General features: G+C 43.1%; 1 long non-coding RNA gene across 1 annotated transcript in view; it reads right to left on the bottom strand.

Moving 5' to 3' along the window:
- Positions 1 to 418: 418 nt before the first annotated feature.
- Positions 419 to 20,855, bottom strand: part of LOC137857567 (uncharacterized) — a 62,434-nt gene continuing 41,997 nt past the window's right edge. The window contains exons 3-4 of the long non-coding RNA XR_011097139.1: positions 1,861 to 2,025; positions 419 to 706 (exon numbers count right to left, since the gene is read on the bottom strand). This is a non-coding gene — a long non-coding RNA (uncharacterized lncRNA). The remainder of the gene's footprint in view (positions 707 to 1,860; positions 2,026 to 20,855) is intronic.

The raw sequence follows: 20,855 nt of genomic DNA on the forward strand, positions 1-20,855 counted from the left end.
AAGCTCTCAAGTATTCTTTACATTAACATAGCAGACATCACCATCTACTTCTAAAATGCAGTAGGGGGTGAACATACACCAGAAGCGTTTCCCTCTGCCATACCACTGGGCTCAGTGCTCACTCCCATCTGCACTGCTTTTTACCATCCTCTGTGATGCAGAAACGGGGGGATAGCCAGGACTGTCAGGGCCTTGTCCTGGAAAGTGGGAGTGGTTACCTACATACTCTCCAGCTGAGGAGGGAATAAAACTCCTACTTCTTCAGTGAGTGTTTTAGTCACTAATTATATAAAACGTGAGCACTTCATTACTGCTTTGAGTGAAGGTACAATGGGCCAATCCTCTGAATGCATATGATGTATTCTGTAGGCATAATATAGACTCCCTGCAAAAGACTCCTTGGGGACATAAGTGATGCTTTGCCTGGTTTCTCAAATGTAACAGGTTAAGTTGAGAACTAGATGAGTGGTTATTGGAGTGGGAGCAGTTCTGGGCATGCCAAAAAGCAGAACTATGGACGCTGGAGGAATGATCAAAATATAAAGAAGACACCTGGGCTGCTGCAGCACTGGGCAGTTGTATGCTGTAATTTTCAGCGTAGGTGATTAAGTCCATCTGTCATAGATGCCTTGATTTCTTTTCTTGATCTGTCTTTGAATTCTTATTTAATACATTTTATCTCCTAAATGTAATGTTGACTTTCCAGCTGAAAAAAAAACAGTTCTGTTTATTTCACGTGTGAGATGGCTGTTGCACTTCACAAAGAGATGAACTGCATTTTGCTTCTGCAATACTAACTGCAATTAACAGTTGAATCCAGAACAATCAATTCATTGAACTGGAACTAATTACATGTCACTTAACAAAATTACTTGAAAACCCTCGAACAGGATTTTTAAAGGAACTTCCTGTAAAAATAACATTTGTCAGCTGACCATTTCATGTAAGGCTGTGTCGTTTGGGCTACCCACATAACAAGAATTGCAGATCAAGGCCTCTTCTACAAAAGTCTCCAAATTCAGTGGCTGAGGTCTCGTGTTAATCGTCCCCTCTTGAAATGAAAAAAACACTTTGTGATAAAAGTAACTTGGGAGAGGGTCAGGATGATAATTTAAAAATGTTTGTTTGTTTGTTTTAATAGTAGTGTCTCTGAGTTCCCAACCTTTACAGTCTCTGATTTCTCTCTATTACTGCTGCTACCAATACCTTCCATTTCTATAGTACCTACAGTCCTAAAGAACAAGAAGAGGTGGCGGGACAGCATGGGCAGCAGTACAGGTAAGAGATCACTGGGAAAACCATTTCCTTTCTTTACATTCCAATCACAAAGTACACAAGGATAAATATCCATATGGAAAAGTTGTGCCAGAAAGTAGTGATTCCTCTGAACGGACAGAAATATTTTACCCTTTAAAGCAAATCAGATTAACGTTATCTTCATATTTCATTTCCTTAATTCATTTCTTGTGCTCCTATCTATAACTTTCTTCCAAGTAAATCTTTTTTTCTGCTTCCCTTCAAACTCCTGTCCCTGGAATCTGGTGACTGGCCACCACTGACGTTTCTTGCTCTGCTGTTAGCTGTGATTGCATTTTCTTTCCCTTCTAATATTAAATTATCCCTTACCAGAGGATTTCTCTAATTTATATACCTAATCCCTTCTTATAAATCTATTTCTGACTGTTTAATGTTATAGAAGACATTTGCTAAACATACATTTTGTTAAATAGGTGATCTACTGCCAGCTTTCCACAGAGATCACACATGATACATTAACAATACAGATGATGTAATTGTTAAAAGTTGCTTTGCTCAACATCCTAACATCCCCACTCTCTCTTAAAGTACATATTTTATTACCTGAGTCACCTCTTGTGTCCCTTGTGAGGAGATGCCCTGGAGGATGTCAGTGTCTTAAACGTCCCAGTGAAGGGCCCTCTGGAAGCTCCCTGCACTCAGCACTTGACATAGTGTGCTGCCAGGAAGGGGAGTAGCAATCCCAGCTCATCATCAGTGTTGTGACTTCTGGATGACAAAACAAGACAAAACAAGGTGTTTGTTGTTGTTTGTTTTTTGTTTGTTTGTTTGTTTGTTTTGTTATAGTACTGTGGTGGTTGTGATAGTCTAATTTCTGAAGATACAGAACAATGAGATTGCTGGAGAAAAAAAAAACAGATACACTTCTGACTACACAAACTTATTTAGTCATTAGAAGCCCAAGTTTGGGAACCAAAGCAAAACAAACGAGAAAGTTGAACGAGAGCTTTAGTTTAACAGACATGTTTCTTTCTACTTGTTTAGCCTTTCTCCTAGAACTGGTGTCCTCCTGGTTTTCTTCAAGTGAGGGGCTACTCACCACAACAGCCCACTTTCAAGTTCTTCATTTCTGTTCTTAAAAACCTTCCTTTCCATTTACTGGATTCAGGCTTTGGAAAACAAGCGCAAATGACCTAGATGGTTGTACCTGGAGCATCGACTGATTCCTCCCTCCAGACCTTACTTACTCAGGCACGAACACGTGAGCTATACAAGTGTCAAAGATGGTGCTCATCACTTTCAAGCAGAGTTGAAGCTGAGCAAAACAGTTGCCTGTGCAGGCAAACAGAAACATTTCACCAGACAAAGAGCTTGTACTGGCACAAGTGGTCTGGTAAAAGGGGCATCATGGAGAGTGAGACACTGTAAGCCAGTGCCATCACACACTGCTACTTTTTGTCAAGTCTGGTAAAATGATGTGGCTAAGCACAAAACTGCACAAATGCCGTGTCTATGTGATGAGAAGACCTGACAGGAGGAATCCCTCCTTTTTAGCAAGGGAGTGGATTTTTGCCTGGTTATGATGACTGTGTAGTCACAGCCCAAGGAATACTATACAAGGTGACTCTAAGTCAAAAATTAGCCTGTCCAGTCCTTAAATGCTTCTTCTGAGACTGTGTGGTAGTTTCACTCTGATGGGCAGCTGAATCCCACTGCAACTGTTCTCTCACTCCCTATCCTCAAAGGAAAAGGGGGAGAATATATGATTAAAAGGACCCAAAGGTTGAGATAAGGACAGGGAGATCACTCGCCAATTGCCATCACAGGCAAAATAGACTCAGCGTAGGGAAACTAATAATTTATTCCTATTACTAATAGACTAGAGCAGTGAAAACTAAAAGCAAACTAAAAACACTTTTCCCAATACACACCATCTTCTACCTCCTCTCCCCAGGCAGCGCAGAGGAACAGGGGATGGGGGCTGCAGTCAGTCTACAGCATTTCGTCTCTGCTCGCTCCTTCATGGTGACTCCCTGCCCCTGCTCCACATGGGGTCCCTCCCATGGGATGCGGTCCTGAGGGGGCTGCCCACAGGCAGCAGCTCTTCAGGAACTGCTCCCACACAGCTCCATGGGATCCATTTTCCAGGAGCAAACTGCTCCACAGGCTGCAGCTCCGGCCCGGGGCCTGCTCCTGCAGGGGCTCTCCATGGGCCGCAGCCTCCTCCAGGCCAGATCCACCTGCTCCACCGGGGGCTCCTTCACCCGTGGGGGGGCTGCAGTGTGGAGATCTGCTCCGTGTGGGACCCATGGGCTGCAGGGGGACAGCCTGCTCCACCGGGGGCCTCTCCCCAGGAGAACAGCAGGGGAACTGCTGCTGCCTGCCTGCAGCACCTTCTGCTGCACTGACCTTGGAGTCTGCAGGGCTGTTCCTCTCACATTTTCTCACTCCTCCAGCTGCAGTTAACAGCAGTTTTTTCTCTTTCTTCAATCTGCTCTCCCAGAGGCCCAACCAGCATCACTCCCATACCTGGCTCAGCTCTGGCCAGCGGCGGGTCCCTTTTGGAGCAGCTAGAGCTGGCTCCAATGTGGCATGGGGCAACTGCTGGGCTTTGCTTGCAGAGGCCACCCTGCCAGCTCCCCACTACTAAAGCCTTGCCATGTAAAATCAATAAAGACTGCCAGAAAAAGTGGGCAATAAATGCTATAACCCTGTTTAATCTTGGCGGCCCTTTTTACATTGCAATTATTTTTCTATTAATTAGGTAAATGTTAACAAGTCATTGAACTGAAGCCCCAAAACTTATCAGACGGAAGTTACTTCCCTACTTTCTAAAAAAAAAAAAAAAAAAAAAAGTCTTTTATTAACTAAACTAAGCTCAGTGCAAATTCTAAACTTTTTTTTTTTCTTTTTCCCCTAAAATTCACATGCCATCTATGTGGTTAGTAGGGAAAGGAAGGTCTCTAAAACATGTGTTACATTATGTTAGGTATGACCTGGTTTATCCAGTGACTTGGTGCAAGATAAGCTATTTAGGCAGTTTGTCTGGAGCTGGTGCCACCACAGCACAGGATGGGCAGTAAGCCTGGGCTGTACATTTAAGCTCCCAGAGATCCATTATAATTCATTATAAGTTTTCTGCCTTGCCACTCTCATTCTCTCATTGAAGATATTCATCCTTTTTTTTTTTTTTTTTTTAAAGTCTGAAAAAAAAACACAAAATGTTGTAAAAGTTCAGTACAATCTGTTGTTCTTTACCCTGTCTCTGCATTAAGACTGTGGCCAGGTGCTTTAAAATGGAAGAGACGCTGTGCATCTACAATTTTTGGGTGTCCCCAGAAGCTGCAGGTTCTCAGCCTCTCAAAATCTGGGCCACAATTTCCGTATTTATGAGTTTCAAAATTCTCTCTGAGTTTTTAACAAAACTAAATTGTGTTTTGCTGTCATGAGAATCCACTATGATAAAGAGAGATCTGATAAAGCACTAGGAAGTTTCCTCTTTGTGTATAAATATTTATGTATGTAAATGGGTGTACGGTTAATTATAACTGACAAGAAGAGACTGACACCAACTCAGATCCTCTGTCCCCGTGGAGAGATACAAGTTCCTTGTTGAAGTGTTGTGGCACATCTCATGGGCTGTGTACTGAATCATTGATTAAATGCAGCAGCATCTGGGTAGCTAAAATGCCAGGGACTGCTGAAGAAGGAGGGAAGAATGTGCACTGAATACTGAAGAACAGAGAAATCATCTGGTTTGCGTTTCTTGATATTTCATAAGTTGCTCAAGAGCTGAATTGTTTGTTTTCTGATTGTGTCTCACTGAAGTGGACAGACCACCTTGCTCAGATACACACGCAGAACACGGTCCCTCACCCAGGAAAGAGTTAGTAAGAAGGTAGCACAGGCTGCACTTAATAGGCACAGACAGTGTGAAAACCCTTACAGCTGGCTCCTTCAGTGCAGGCAGACTCTCTAAATCTGCTTATGTATTTGGAAAAGGTTTGCATACAGCTAACATTTTTGAATGAGGCTTGAGTATCTTTGTTATCTCTGTTTCCTGTTTTTCCCCTTATTTCTGTTACACTCGTTACTGGACTTTGTGCTTATGGGTAAACTGTTCTCTCTGCTGTTAGGTACATCAGCAGGATAGGTCCTTTTTACTTTGGCTTTTATCCTTTACTAGTCTTAAACTGCCATCTGAAGGGAAGAGAAATGCTTGGATGTAATTTACAGTGCTGCTTGGAATCATAGGTGTATGTATTTAATTTTAAGTATCTATTTAATAACTATTTACAAGTAAACATATAAAGATGTGTAGCTGAAGAGACAGAATACTCCTGCATGACAGTTTTGGGACATGGAGGAGAGCTATTTCCTTTTAATACTTCAACTTGCTTTCCTAGCATGGCATCACTCACTGCTCATGCATTCCTTGAAACAATAATATTTTTAAGTGTGCTGCATTTTGTTTTTCTCTTTTTGTCATTTCATGATGAATGACTGTGGGATTTGTCAAATGCTGCCTGAAACATCTTTTCTCTAACACGATTTCTAAAAGTGTTTCCTTGTGTTTTTGTTCTTTTGTTTTTCTTTTTTTTCTTCTTTTTTCTTTCTCGTTATAACTCTTACTTCCTCATTTTCTTAAAAGCATTGTTCTCTCATGGTCTATATTCAGCATGGCTATTATCTTCTTCCTTTTCACCTGCTTTCCCACTTTGAGTCCCTTGTTTCTCTGTTAACCTGAGGGACTTAAATCATGGAATTACAGAATTTTCTTCTTTAAGAAATAACATTAGCACATAGTTTTCTTTCCTGTTTGAGAGCATGCCTTACATAGGCAGATGGCATAGAGAAGCCTTCAATGTCTGTTTGCTTTTTGTGAGCAACTGGGCCATAACATCAGACTGTCACACCCATCCAGGCTGAGAAAGAACTGGCACCATGGCTTGAAATTTTCAGAGAAATGGCTGAGACAGTTGAGGTAGTACCGAGAAGCAGAAAGATAGTAAAGATAGGATGAGGTGAAAGGTTTTGCAGTGAAGCTGTGGGAACAGTTTCCGAGCAGCCCAGAGCCAGGGAGTGGCAGCTCTGGGTGTTCTTCCAAATTCTTCTGAACAGACACGGTGCTGCTGACACCAAACACTGGCTATGGGGTCAATAACTGCATCTGGCATGGACACACATGGTGAGGGAAGACTGCTGGCACAGCCTACTGGAATCAGCAGCTTGGGCAGAGGAAGGGACGAGATCCGAGAGATGTAAACCCCGCAGCATTTCCTACTCCAGTGGGATGCCCCTGTATGTCAGCCTGCACCTTCAGACTTCACTGAAACCTAGCAGGCCTGCGGAGCCAGCATAGCTCTAGCATTGAGCTCCTGCAAAACTCACTCTTCATAAAGTCGAACAGGCAAGTACTTGCAAGCACAGCTGGCTCTGTAGCTTCCATTCCAAAACCATTCTTGCAATCTACAGCTCTCACTGTTTGCTTCATGTAAACTGTGGCATTGGTCTGTCTTTATTGTATCCTTCCCGAAAATCTTCTGTGTGCTGGATTCAGAAGTTACTAATACAAACTTCACCCTTGAAAGAGTCCTTTAGGCACAGTGATTTTCAAGCCAATCTTCCATTTGTGTTACTGCTGTTAATGGGGGATTTGTCACCGGGCTTTTACTGCCTCCTGCTCATTGAACTTTTGTACTCCTAGCAGCCTTATTTCTTTTGGCCCTGCTACGTCAAGCCAGTTGGTGACAAAAGCTTTTTCTTTTCTTTCTAGTCCTCGCCTTCATATTCATGTTCATGTAACCTGTCAGCTTCTATTATATAGCTGTCTTCTAGAGCTTAGTCTCTTCTGCTCTCTTTAACTTGTAGCTATTTCATGTGACCTGCATTACACTGCAACTTGGATTATTATATTCTGCTGTTGTGTGATGGGGTTTCAATGATTTATGTTGTCCTGTTCATGGTCTATATACATCAGGAACTGAGGGGAGATGCACGCAGGGCAGTTTGTGTTTGTTTTTCTGATGACTCCACTGGTGTTTGTAGATCTGTGTATGAATGTTACTAACTACATCTCCTAATAGGCTAGATATTTTTCAGAGCAGTTGCAAATGATTGCTTAAGGTAAAAAGAGACAAAGATTTAGAGAAAAACCATGAAGAACAGGGTAACTGGGAGACTTGACCAAATTTTGTGCTTTTTTGACTACAGATTCAGGATTGTAATACATAACAGGTACAAAAGGGGCTGCCTCTTTAAATTACCAAGTAAAGTTTTATGAGACCCCAAGTCTCATAATATAGACCATTTCAAGTCAGAATTCAAACTTATTGTCAGATTTAAGATTTTTAAACCATCCCTTGTGACCTAAGAAGAAGAGGTCTCATCAAAATTGCTGAACTGGTTGTTGCTCCTATTGTTTGAGAGGTACAATGGGATACAAAATCTTGCAGAGCTGCACATTTATAAAGCTGTCTGAAAACGGCAGTAGAAATCCTAACTTTCAGTTTAACTAACTAGAAAGTTTGGGCTACAACCTATCACAGAGCTGTGTAATACCCCTTCTGACCTAAAATGACTCTCTCAGAATGTTTAAAAGTTTTTTTTGGTTTACCAAGAAAAAAAAAATAGCTCTACCTTGTTGAAAGCTATTTTAGCATCTACCAGCAGTAAAATCATCCACATTTTATAAAAATAGACAAGTAGCCACTAAATTTAATCTGTTTTTAACAGAAAAACTAGTGGCAAGATATTTTGACAGATGTGACACTAACCACATTTGAGAAAACAAGATGTTGTCTCATCTTTGACTTCATTCCAGAAGATGCCATATAGAAAACATTCCAGAAGACAACATATAGAAAAGGTGTTTTTTCATTACTTTTAAAACACAGCATTTTTATCATAAGTCTGGCATTCTTTCCTTTTTTTCCTTAAACATGCAGATGTCAGCTGATGGGCAACTGTTAGTAACATTATTTTTCAGTATCTGTGGGTGTCAGATGTGTGTGAATAAAAGATATCCTAAATATCCTTGGGAAATTCACCACTCTGTTGTTCTTCATTGGGGATATATTTATAAAATGTTAATTACACAGGATGGAGTTTCAATTCTCCTGTACTACTCCACAATCTTTTTATTTTGTACTCTATTACAATATGTTTACCAAATTATTCACTTTGTAAGACCAAAAGGATTCTGTGGTTTGGTTATATGTGAAGCCTCTACCTGCTTCTGTTGCTACCAGCCTACTTCAGAGTGGGCTGCTATTAGATTTCACACAGTAAAGGATCTTGTCTCAGCTATTTTGTGAAACCTACTTCAATTGTGGTAATAGCATTCAAACAATTTTCAAAACAGGGAACGAGCCTCCTCCTCATAGGATATGCAGTTCTCTTGCTAGAATAGTACTTAAGACAGTAGCATCTCTAAATATTACTGGATACTGGTCAACTATATAAAATGAGATACTTATATTTTACAATGATTTTAGAACTGATATTTCAGTTTAAATAATTTACATGAATGAGAAGCTTGTTCTCGTACTTAATCCCATGACACCTGCAAGAATTGGATCACCAAATAAAAACCCATCTCTGATAGGTACTGTAATCAGCACACTTTCCTTCCTTCTGCTCACAGAGTGCTCAGAAAATTTGCACAGTAATTTACTGTATGTATTTGTGAATTTATTTGGAAAAATGTTTTCACTATGTGAATATCTTGTGAACAGTTTGTTGTGAATATTTATTACCTAACTTTTACATTAATTCAGTGTTGGTTAGTCATTTGAGTGATACAGTTTCTGCATTGAGTGGCTTTTGCATCTTGCAAATACATGTCACATTTGAAGTATAATGTGTGAACAATCCAATTCAACATATATTTTGCTACTACATAAGCTTTTGCTTAAATTCACTTTTGTAAGTGAAAGTAAACCTTGATTGCTTTTGAGCTCAAGTGAGTATTAGTGGAATTTTTTCCATTGCTCAGTCAGCTCAAGTAATTGCATTCTTCTGACCTAGATTCTCCCTGCAGCTTCAGTTCAATAAAGCCTTCCTCACCTTGCCCTTTATATTATTGTGTGAAGTTCCTGTGGGCTGCAAGGTAGTTGCCACAGTACACCCCAGAAACAGCTTCATTGCACTGAAATGCATTTATTAAATCCTCCAGGATCCTTTGACGTAGGGCCCTGAGATGTAAGATTTCTTTTACATGCTTTGTGATTACAGAATACAATCGGTATTTAGGCAGTTACTTATTCTATTTAACCATATAAAAGCACGTTTTATTCCTCAAACCTGTAGATCATCTGGTTTCTTTAAAGCTGGTGACAGACATATACTTACCACTTACTAAAATAGAGCTTCAAGTTGTCATATTTAAGCATTCACATCTGATAATTTTGGTTCTAGCTTGCCAGTACCTGTGTGCCTGCCTAATTGTAAACACTACATTTCTTTCATTATGAGGTGCTGTGAAGGTTACACAATGAAGTGCTTTGAAATAATCAAGGGAAAGACAATAGTTACAGGAGCATTTTAATGCAGTATCTCTAAATGTTGATCATGCTCAATGTCCTTAATAAACTTTAATTGAATCTACAGATTGCTGGTAACCTGTTAACAAAACAGGTCTGTTTCTAGGGATTACAGACAGGAAGCAAGGATGCTGGTACTCAGGTATCAGGGAAGAGCTTAAGACATGGTTGATCAGAAGTAATCAGAAGCCAGCAATGTCTTGGAGCTGCTCTCCAGTCACTAGAGAAACAGAGAGAATGCAGAGGAAGGAATTTGGGAGCACGGGGTACTGAAGGAGTGGAAGAATCTGGTGTTTGCATTTTGAACATAAGGCTTCCATGAAAGCACAACTGGGAGGGAGACAGAGCTCATGATTTGAAGCTTGAAGTATCTCAGGATACACAAGAGCGCTTAGGAACCGAGAACAAGTCTTATCCCTGCGTAATGCAATCTGGAGTTATTGACTACTTCACACCTGAAATTTTGTCAGCAAAAGCATCAGAGAATAAATATTATCAGCACTGTTGTAGAGTCACTAAATATTTTGAATTCCTCAACAAAATCATCTTCATCTGCTGGCATTCTCAGCTGACATTCACTGCCATTTCTTGTCATATAGGAGAATTGTGCCATTTTGATGAAAGATCCATGTATGAATCAGCCTGCATCTCCTACATCTGCACAAGATCAGGACATCTTGCCAAGCTTTTAGTTATTTATTTTTGCCCACACAAATGTGTGATTTCACTCCTTTGGTTTTCTTACTATTTATTTCGCAACTGCAGCAGCAACTTTTCCCTACGATGTGTTTATCTGTACCAGATGGGTACGCTCCTGCCACAGCTGCCTCTGCCAGCTCTCTGCTGACATCCTCCTGCACTATTCCACAGGCAGAGCCAAACTCGCTGCGAGGATGCCACGATGTCAGAGCAGGATCTGTCCTGGGAGAAAGAGCAGCTAACTCCAATTCAGCTTGGACAAAACTGAGTTGTTGCTTCCCACTAGCTGCATTATTCTTCCAGAAAGTAATTTGCTTTTCTCTTAGCCAAGGATCTGACTGACAGTCCACAAACTCATCTTCAGGCCACATTAGAGGAGCCTAACCTCTGAATGCTTTCACACCATAGACAACTTGGCAGCCAGAAGCGTGAGAAAAAATATATACAAGGAGAAACACAACCCTTTGTTTTTAAGGCCAAACATCACATCCCCTTGCCAGAATACACCCAGTGAGGGAATCAGAAAACTAACCACAAAGCTGCCACATGTACCAACATCACTTGGCACTCAGAGGAGGGACTGCAGAAGGCAACAGTGAGTTACACTCCCATGACAGAAGGTTTGTGTGAAGACATCCAGAGCTCTTTCAAGAGGTTATCTGAGTAGCTCATTTTGTTCAGTAGCTACAGAATAGCATGGTGGAAATTTTCACCAATGTTTCTGCGCATTAAGACTTCCACTGAGCCAGTCAGTGACCCTGCAGTCTTTCACACACAGCCTTTCCTCAGATGTTTCTCCACACCCTGGCATCTTAGCACAGTGATTTTTGCCTGAATGCTGCGGGGATTCTATGGAGCATCCAAGAAGAACTGCCATGCAGAAGCCAATTCCTCTGCTACTACACATGAACCTAGTGGTCAATGCACACAGAACTCAGTTGTGTTGAATTCATATACCTCTTTTTATGGGCACTTCATACAACATCCCTCCCACTTACCTCCAGTGCTGCCTCAAACTCAGTTTTGAATGCCAGTCCTAGTTTCTTAGGGCAAATACAAAAAATTAGTAGTTTTCAATGTTTGAGGGATTTTCCTTCTTTCTTTCTTGTAAAAAAGCTTAGTTGAAATTCTGTCATGAGTATCATCATTTCCCTGCCCCTTTGATTCTCCATGTACAAAAACCTCCGAGACCAGGAGGAGAACCCCAGCAGCTTCCTGGTTCAATTTTGTCCTGAGGCATCCCCACCCCAACACCTGACATTGCGGGGCAGTTCGGGGGTGCAATTGGAGCAACCAACCCTCACACTGCTGGAGGGGATGAGAAGATACGCCAGACATTCTGTGTGAGACAAGCCAAGATCAGAAGGAAGGGAGCTGGCAGCCGAACGAGCATGTCTTGTCAACTTGCGCTGTTGGAACTGGAAAGTGTCATGTGCCGCGCAGGCACAGAAGTACTCGACAACTTACTTTTACAGAAACAAAACAAGTAGAAAGCAAAGAGGCACGGCTAACCTCCTAACCTTACCACTCCCTCTCTTTTGGTTCAGTCTATTCTGGTCTAAGCTCTGCACCATTTTTCTAAAACGTATTGACTGAGCAGATTATGGTTTAAGTTAAGAACAGCAATTGAGCTGAAGATGAAAAGCAGTGCAAGATCCACAAGTAACAAACACCACAGTAGAAAGCAAAAGAAAAAAGCCAAAGGAGGTAAATAGAAATAAAGTGGGAATAAGAAAGATTCATTCTCCGCCTCTGTACTTTGTAGCTCTGCCCTACTCTTATTTTTATTTACAGAACCACAGTCCAACTGGCAGAGAGCAGTACCTTTTCTTTTTGGGACTGGGGTAGCACAGAAACCCTAAACCAACATCAATATTTTACAAAGTTTAGCTCAGACAGCATATGCCCCCATGGCTTACAGCATGAACTCCTGTCATTTTTATTAAAGTACATAAAAGCTATTTCAGGCTGGTTTACCGCTTGTTACTCTATTTAAACAGCAGGCTGGGCAGTTATTGACGCTTGGCCTGATCCGCACATGGTTCACAGGAACTGTGCAAGCTCACTGAAGGGGAGAACAGACCAGCAGCTACTGGCAACAAAGGCAAAATGCAGAGGTCTGCTCGGGTTGTCGACACTGCAGCTCGCGCCCTGCATCTCTGCCCTCGCCCCCAGGCCTGTGGCAGCACACATCCAGCAGAGGAGCTGCTCACATCACCCTCACACAGCTGCCTGCCCAGGGATGGCAGCTCAGTGGCTCTGTGTAGGTGTACGTGTAGGGCTGGGGCAGGCAGAGGAGTGCACACAAGCAGCAGGATGCTCCTGGGGAGCCGGGGAGAGCTGCTGCCTGCAGGCACCAGCTGGTCAGCCAGCACAGCAAGAGGGACACATGGGGCTGTGCAGGCAGTGCCTGTCTGCAGCGTCCAGTGGGGCTCAGGAAGGGCAGTGCACACATTTTGTTCTTTCGTAGTGCAGTTTCATACTTCACTTGGGCAAGTCCTTCAAAAATCTGAAGAAATATAGCTGAGTAATGCTGCAGCACTATTAGGACCACATGCGGTGCTACAAAGGTGTTCTGAGGTCAGAAGGGACTTGGAGGTTCAGGAACCACGGGCCCAGGGGTGGGGGAACATCAGATGGATGGCCTGGGAGCACACAGGGCAAGGGCAGATGGAAAAGGCTGGCAGCTCAGAGCCCATTTAGCTGAGGAAGCTCATCCTTGGGAGCAGAGCATGGTTCCACAAGGCAGGTGGCCGCAATGATGGGTTGTGTTAGAAGGCAGCTGGCTGTGCCACCAGGCAGCACCACTCACCCTGCAGTTGTGCCTGGCTGAGGCAGACTCTGAAGCAGAGGAGCCCACCTCACCTGTGAGGTGAGGCAGCAGCGGAGGCTGCTCTGAGGGACTGGGCAGCTCCCACACACTGAGCAGGACCAGCACAGGGAGCACAGCTGCCCCAAGCCAGGTGCTGGGGAGTCAGCAAGGGAGCTACGGGTCTGAGGCAGGATCCGTACCACAGCTGGGGAACACACCAATTTCAACCAGCAGGTTCCTGAACACATCTGAGTGGGAAGCAGTGGTTCACTCTCAGGCACACATCTCCCCAAAGCACGCCCATGCACTTCTCCGCACAGAATAAAGATGTACCAAAAGACAAACAAGAGAAGCAGTAACCTGACAATAGTATGCACCTCATTTCTTTGCAATGGCTAAGGACCTTTGTTCCCTCAAACCTAGCAATACTGAAATAATTTCCCAGCTGTACCCTGCTGTATTTTGCTTACTGATTGCTTGCTCCATCTCAGCTGCTGCAATGGAAATGATATTGATAGCCCATTTTCATCTCACAAGGGAGAAGCCTAAAAGTGGAGCTTTTCCCTCTGCAAACATCTGCTGTCCTAGCACAGCTCTAGCAGCTTCGATTCTAAGAAACACTCTAACAGAAACCAGGAAACAAAAAATGTAGAATTATCTTCACAAGTCACCATGGAAGTTAATTAAGCTGTTCTGGTGTACTCAGATATTCGACCACAAAAGCTGTTCTGCCCTGCTGAGGGTGCTCAGCCTAGACCCATGCACAGTGAGCAGGACATCTGACCCAGCTCCTGGTCCCTCCTCTCTCCTTTGCTGTTATTAGGGAAGCAGCAGAGCAGGTGATTTTGTTCAGGGGTGGCAGCCTCCTCCCAGCTATCGCCCTGCCAGGGTGCCAGATCCTTCCCCCCAGCCAGGAGCATGGCAGCACGTGGGCACAGCTCAGCCTCTGCCTCCCAGAGGAGAGGGGCTGCTGACAAGGATCCACAAGACCTCCTCTTGCTGCTCCTGGAGGGGCAAAGATTTGTGAGCGTGCACACAGGGATGGGCACACTTCTAAGCAGCAATGGGCGCCATACCCACACAAATTTGGGCATAGGGCTGTAAGTGGGAGATCCAAGACCCGTCCTGCTTAAACAGAGGCAACGTAGGTTAATAGCGAGCTGTTCGCGTTGCTTTTCCTGTGGATGTGGCTGCAGGAAGATGGAATTGGCTTGCATACGAATTGTCATTAACAAGCATCAAAGCATTAGCATCCATGTACTGGGAACCTTCCCAAACTCATTAAACTAGACCTAGGACTTGCATAAACATTTGGGTTTACTGGAAAGCAGGAGCGTTTTAGTTGACTGGAAAGTGGTAAATTAATTCAAAGCTGGAACCACTGTTCAGCTGCAGACATCATTTGCATCCGAAAATAACGTTGTAAAGAACACTGCTCCAATGTTCTTTATGAACAACTGTGGTATTTCAACAGAAATGTTGGGATGTCTGCCTAGCATGAACTATTTCTGCCTGAAATAGACTGTTCTTTAAAGCCCTAAAGACTGGAAAGAGATTTATTTTCTCTTGGACAGCTGGTGCTAACTACATGGATAGTAAAAATATGACATTTTATTTTTAGAAGAAAGGATTACTAAACAGTCTGAAGGCTCAAAAATAGCACTGAGGTCCCCAAACATTTGGATTCTGACCCGAGTTGCATTAGTTCCTGATAATTAGAATACAAAGCTTTAATAGTATTATTTAAACAGCACCCTTAACTTTTGGATGTTCTGCCTGCTGACTTGCAGAAGGGATGGGGTCTTCTTTTTAAGGACCCAATGAAAGCCTTGCACCAATTCTACAGAGCTGCAGGGAGACACACCTAAGCCTGGAGTTGAAAATGGTGTCAAGTGTGGATGACAGGTGAACAGATAGCTCTTTACTATTTCCTACTTCCTTATAAACTAACAGCTCAGGTAGAGGGGGATTGCAGCAGAGAAGAATGAGGAGACTGATGAAGTGGACACGGATAGAGGAATACCTATAGGAAGAGACATTCAAGTTGGCCAACATTCCTGGACTAGGAATGTGTTCATTTAACAACAGACAGGCTATCCGGGCCACTGATGAGCAAACGCCATGAATTTGGGAATACTGCAGCTGACCCCAGGCAGAACCAGCCCAGATCCAGGGGTGGGCAAGCACCCACCCAGCACCACTCACACACACACCACCTGCTCTCCAGCATGGGCTGGCAAACCCAGATGGATCTCAGCTGCAAGAGATGAGAACTACCACTGATTAAATCTGCTCAGAGAGCTTTATACCACATTCCTTATGGTGTCCTGTAGTACCCAGCATAACTCCATAGCAGTGATTAAATCTGTTCAGCTGCCTACACCACAGGGTTGTCTCATCTGTCTTCAGCTTCCTATACCCATCACCATTTGCTTTCTGTTTCCCTAAAATGCAGACGCTGTCCCAGACAGTGCTCACTCTGCTATAACTGCATCCTCTCCAGAGCAGAAGGGCCTGCAGAGAAAAGTTAGGCAGGCATAAATTAGTTTGACAATTCATTTTGCATACAAACACGTGTTTTATCCAGAGCTGAAGTGAATTTAATTATTTAATCTAGTTTTCTGTGGTCCAGCTCTAGGAAGAGGGTGAAGCTGGGAGTCAGAGCCTGTATTTACAATGCATTTTAAGACTGGTCTTCATAGTGCCAGGAGAGCAGCATGTGTTACAGACACTGTCAAAGGTGGCAAACTGCTGAAAGCGCTCTGCCAAAGGAACAGCTGAAGCAGCAAGGGCTTTCAGCTTCTCACAACTCCACTTAAACGTGGACTTCAGAGCCACTCATCAGTGAGCAAGCAAACACGTGTTGGGCTGCCAAGGATTAAAGGGACCCTGTGGTGACACAGCAGGGACATTTGCCTGCTGCCTTGGACCAGCTGCACTCGCCAGGCTGGTGACAGCTCTGCAGCAGCACTGTGTCCAGCAGACTGGATGTCCAGCAGACTGGAGGGGAGAGGGGCTGACCCAGATACAAGCCCACTGTAGCAACAAGCCTGACCTGGGAATCCTCCCACAAGAGCATTATGGAAGTTTTTACATGCTTGTACCTGTGTATACAATCAGATGGTTCTAGCTTTGTGTTTAGGGGGTCTGGTGAGCTTCTGTGCCAGCCCCAGTAGTGGGGAACAAGTAACAAACAGCTCACTGTGCTGCCCTCCTGTTTCAGAGAACCCAGCAACTGCTGTGAGCCAACAAACACTGAGCTGCTCTGAGTTTCCTACCTGCTGTGGCTGAGGAAGCATCCAGTGGCTGGAAAAGAGAACTGTAGCATTGTTCTGGAAAGAGTAACAAGATCTTAGGGGATGATATGTCCTAGCAAGAGAAGGCAGTTACTCAAAGCAATGTGCACATAGCAGCACTGCAAACTCCACAATTCCCCTCATATCTTTCTGGTACCAATTTTTCTTCAGCTTCCCCATCCTGTTTCTTACACCTTTGCCTTAGATTTGATGTAAAAGTGTACTTGGTGTCACAGGACTGGGGAAGGAAGGTAGGATGTGTGCATGGGGGAGCTTGCTCCCAACTTCCAGAACTCAGATATAAAGCCCTGATTTTTCCAGCTGATTAGAGATAAGGAAACATTTTCCCTTTGAGAAAAATCTCTCCTTCTGTAGCAGCACCAGTATAGATAAGTACTACTGTATTAGCAAAACCTTGGAGTACTGCTTTGGTTGCTCAGGTAAGAGCTAGCTATTCTCTCAGAGAGAAAAGTCAGGGCACTACCTTCTGCAAGTAGGAAACAATGCATCTTCAGGCAAAACTGGCTTGCAGACTAAAAATCACTAATTCCCCTTCGTTTTACATAATAGATAAGGCAGCTTGCAGTGTTTCTCCTTTCCCTGTTTCATTTGACTGAGGATGGTTTTGTCATTTGTCCTAAGCTAGTACTGAGCAGTAGTTACAGCAGTATCTCAGCTGACAAATTGAAGCCACATTTCAGCTGTACTTCAGTAGTGGTTTTTATTCCCATCTGGGAATTAACCCCATCTGTCTTCATGCAGCACTTCAGTGCACGGGTGACCGTAGGATGAAGACAAATATCCAACACGTCCAGTCTTTTCAGACTTCTGAGTGCAACTGCAATAGTCAAGTATCTAAAGAAGCAAACACACATGCATTTGTTCCAGTAATGTTGTTTTCCAGTAGCGTTTTGTTTATCTGTAACTGATAGATAAAACAGGCCAGCCTGCCTTTGGACTCAGGTAACATTTTTACAGTGGACTTCTGGCCCTTTTCAGATGAAGGTACACAAACATCGTTGGGCTTAAGTCAGAGTCCTTAAGTGACTGAACTCCAAACTTCAGAACTTTGAGGTTTGTTAGGATTTAACAGGTTCAACATTACAAAATCTGCTATCAAAGAAAACTGGAAAAATGGAAATTGCCTTGCTTGAGTTTCTAAAGATCGAGCTTAAAATTAAGTGCTCCAATTTTACAAACAGTTTCATTTCATAACTTTGTTTTGTTTCCCATGTTTGGGGCTGAGAACTCCTCTCCAATCCTGCCGCCAGTTCACGTGAGGAAATCTTAATTGCCTATCCTAAACACTTCATTTCCTATGTGAAAGTGAGCTTGTATAGAATGGAGAGTAGATAGAATCCCATCAAAAATATCAAGACTAGGCAGAAAGTGACCTGAAACTGAGGTCTTCAAGTGAGAAGCAAAACAATCTGTTATATGCCAAGGAGAAGTCTAGATGGAGTCAGCAGTTCATTTTTCTGCACTCATTGTTCAAGACAAGAGAATTCAGCAGCCAGTACATTTACGGCATAATAAGAGATACAAAGCTAAAAGTGTTCTTAATTGCTGCAAAGTGTAGACTCTCCATCACTTATTTTGTTCTTGGACTTCAGACATAATAGGGTCAAGCCTGAAACTAATACTCCCCCAAATACAGCCTAATTGGATTCTCATTTCTTTTACAAACACCTCAAAACTGACAAGCAAGTTGTGCTGAGGTCTGTAATCCTAGGGTCTGAAGGACTTCATGACTCCTCACCTAGCATCTTTCACTCCAGACTGCATCTTACAGTCCCGAGTTGTGCTGCAAGCCTACAGGTCCAGTAGGTACAGGACATTTCATTCTAGCATCTTAAGGGTTTACACCCAGCTCTAACAATAATTTACAGGCAGCTCCAACACCAAACACTCAGTGCTGTTCTCCTTCCCATTCACTTAACACAGTCAGCTCATGCCAACATTTCCCACTGCTTTTGGTGTAGGTGGTACAGGTTGCACCTAGTTCCATGCACCTCCAGTATCAACTGCTCTGTCAAGCAGGGATTAGTTTATGCAGCCTAGGAACACCTGCAAAGCACTATTTTATTATTGTCCATCCCAGATAATATTTCTCCTCTCCCTGTACCTGAATTCATTTATATCTAATGCCCTCTCTAACACACACACGTATGCATTCCCAGACTTTTAACTACAAGACTACCCAGCTGCAGAGCAGCATGGTTCCATGTTAACAGGCAGTCACACTTCCACCGTGGCAAAGTTCAGATAAATTTGACGTTTGATCAGATTTGCAAAGGTCTCATTTTAGGCTCACAGCAGTGCATTTCTTACAGTACAAGCTTACAGGAGGGGCAAATCTTTAAAGTGGGAAAGCAATACATTTCCACATGTTATTCTAAGCACAGACAGAAGTATTCCCTCTGAAACATGTTTGAAGTTTTGGAGTTCAAAACCCTTCAGGGCCTGAGAACGAGTGGCACCCACCAAGAAAGCAAGCATTATGAAACCTAACATGATAAAGTTCCTGGAGAACATTTTGTTTCTGACAAACTCAGCAATAAAGCATGAAAATAACATCAAGTTGAGCCCCTGCAGATGGCAGCAGTACTTTAAGTTTCAGTGTCACAGCATTGGACATGGAAGAAGCTGAGCCAGATTCCCAGAGCGGAGATGCAGTTGACTGCCAGGGTCCCTGAAGTGGTATGTTTTGCTGGTAGTCAGCAGGTTACTGGTGCCTTTTTCCAGTTGGAAGAGAAGAGTTTTAGTGTCTGCCAAGTAGCAGAAAGATGTTTGAGCATTGTGGGATCCCTTCTAGTTCCCAGAATATTCAGCTCTTACTCTGCTTTATCTCTACTACTGCAGGTGTTATTTTTGATAAAATCTCACATTCTTCAGGCTCACAGCAGGGTTTGACTTGGCTGGCATGGAGGAGCACAGCACAGTGTACTTCAATAGCTGGTTCTGGGGTAGCCAGAAGTTAGAGTGTTTAAAATCCTTTCAGTGGCACATAGCTAGTCGTAAAGACAGCACAAGCAAGACCAAATAACTATTCATTGCATACAGAAAGGTTTGATAAGCTGTAATTCAGCCATCCGGAATTTTCTATGCTCTGCACAAAGCACAAAGAGTCTTATTTTAGATGTAAAAAGTCACAAGGCTAATATTAGCATTAACAGTCCTCAGCCTAGGCATACAACTAACAATGGACTGGGATTGTGGAAGAGCTTTGAGTACAACACTCTTTTCCCTGTCAGCAGAAGCAAATGGAGGACCAGCAGAGCAGAGACATCTTTTAGCAAGGCCTGAAACAGGCACCCAGTCTCAGATCTGTCTGAAGTTGTTCAAAGAGATGCTGAAGTGGAACAACTGCCTTCCCTACAAAGACTGCAGTTACCTAAGAACACCAGAACCATGATGGACCTAAAGTGCACCAGCTACTGCTCAGTTTCACCCTGTCACCCTGACATCTTCTCAGGGAAAGCCTGAAAGCTCTGCTGAATATCTAAGCCTGAGGAAAGCCTGACTCCCAACCTTGCTACCTCCCGGTGAGGCAGATAGACTTCATCTAAGCAACACTCCTCAGCTATGAGATTCAGACTGAATGTCCTTGCTGATGTGCCTGCCCCGGGCATTTGTAAATAGAAAAATGCCAGCAAGGAGAAACAAGGCTGATTTTTGCAGTGGTTCTGTAAAAGGACCAAGAATTCTTTTATGAAGTACCTATGGGGCACGATATGAAAAACTTTGAATGAACTGTCACTCACCTCAGGTATCCATATATACATGCATTCCAAGTCCCAGTATCCTGTTCACAACACATCTTGGAACAACCATTTCATTCTCCTAAAGTGCCACGGGCAGCTTTCACTGCTGTCTGTTGCTATTAGCTCTCATTCAGCTACAGACAGGGAGCCCGTAGACCAACAGGAAACAGAAGAAATCAGGGTTTCAACTCAAATTAGGGTTTTAATCCTTGACAAGATATTACTTATCTAGTTGAATATGAAGCACTGTTTCCTTTCCATTTTCTTGCTCTGTTGACTTAATCTAACATCTTAGGGTTCTTCCTTGCTCTCATGTATTTTTGTCCTTTTATCTTACTAGGGATAATTAATCTGCAATTTGTAGTTCCCATCTTTACCTCTGAAGTTCCTAACATTAAATTTTACTAAGCTATGAACAATCCAGACATTAGCAAATGAAACATTACTGAAATAAGCCTATCCAGGTAACTGATTTTTTTTTTTT

The sequence above is a fragment of the Anas acuta genome, chromosome 5, assembly GCF_963932015.1.
Source record: "Anas acuta chromosome 5, bAnaAcu1.1, whole genome shotgun sequence".
Taxonomy (NCBI): Eukaryota; Metazoa; Chordata; class Aves; order Anseriformes; family Anatidae; genus Anas; species Anas acuta.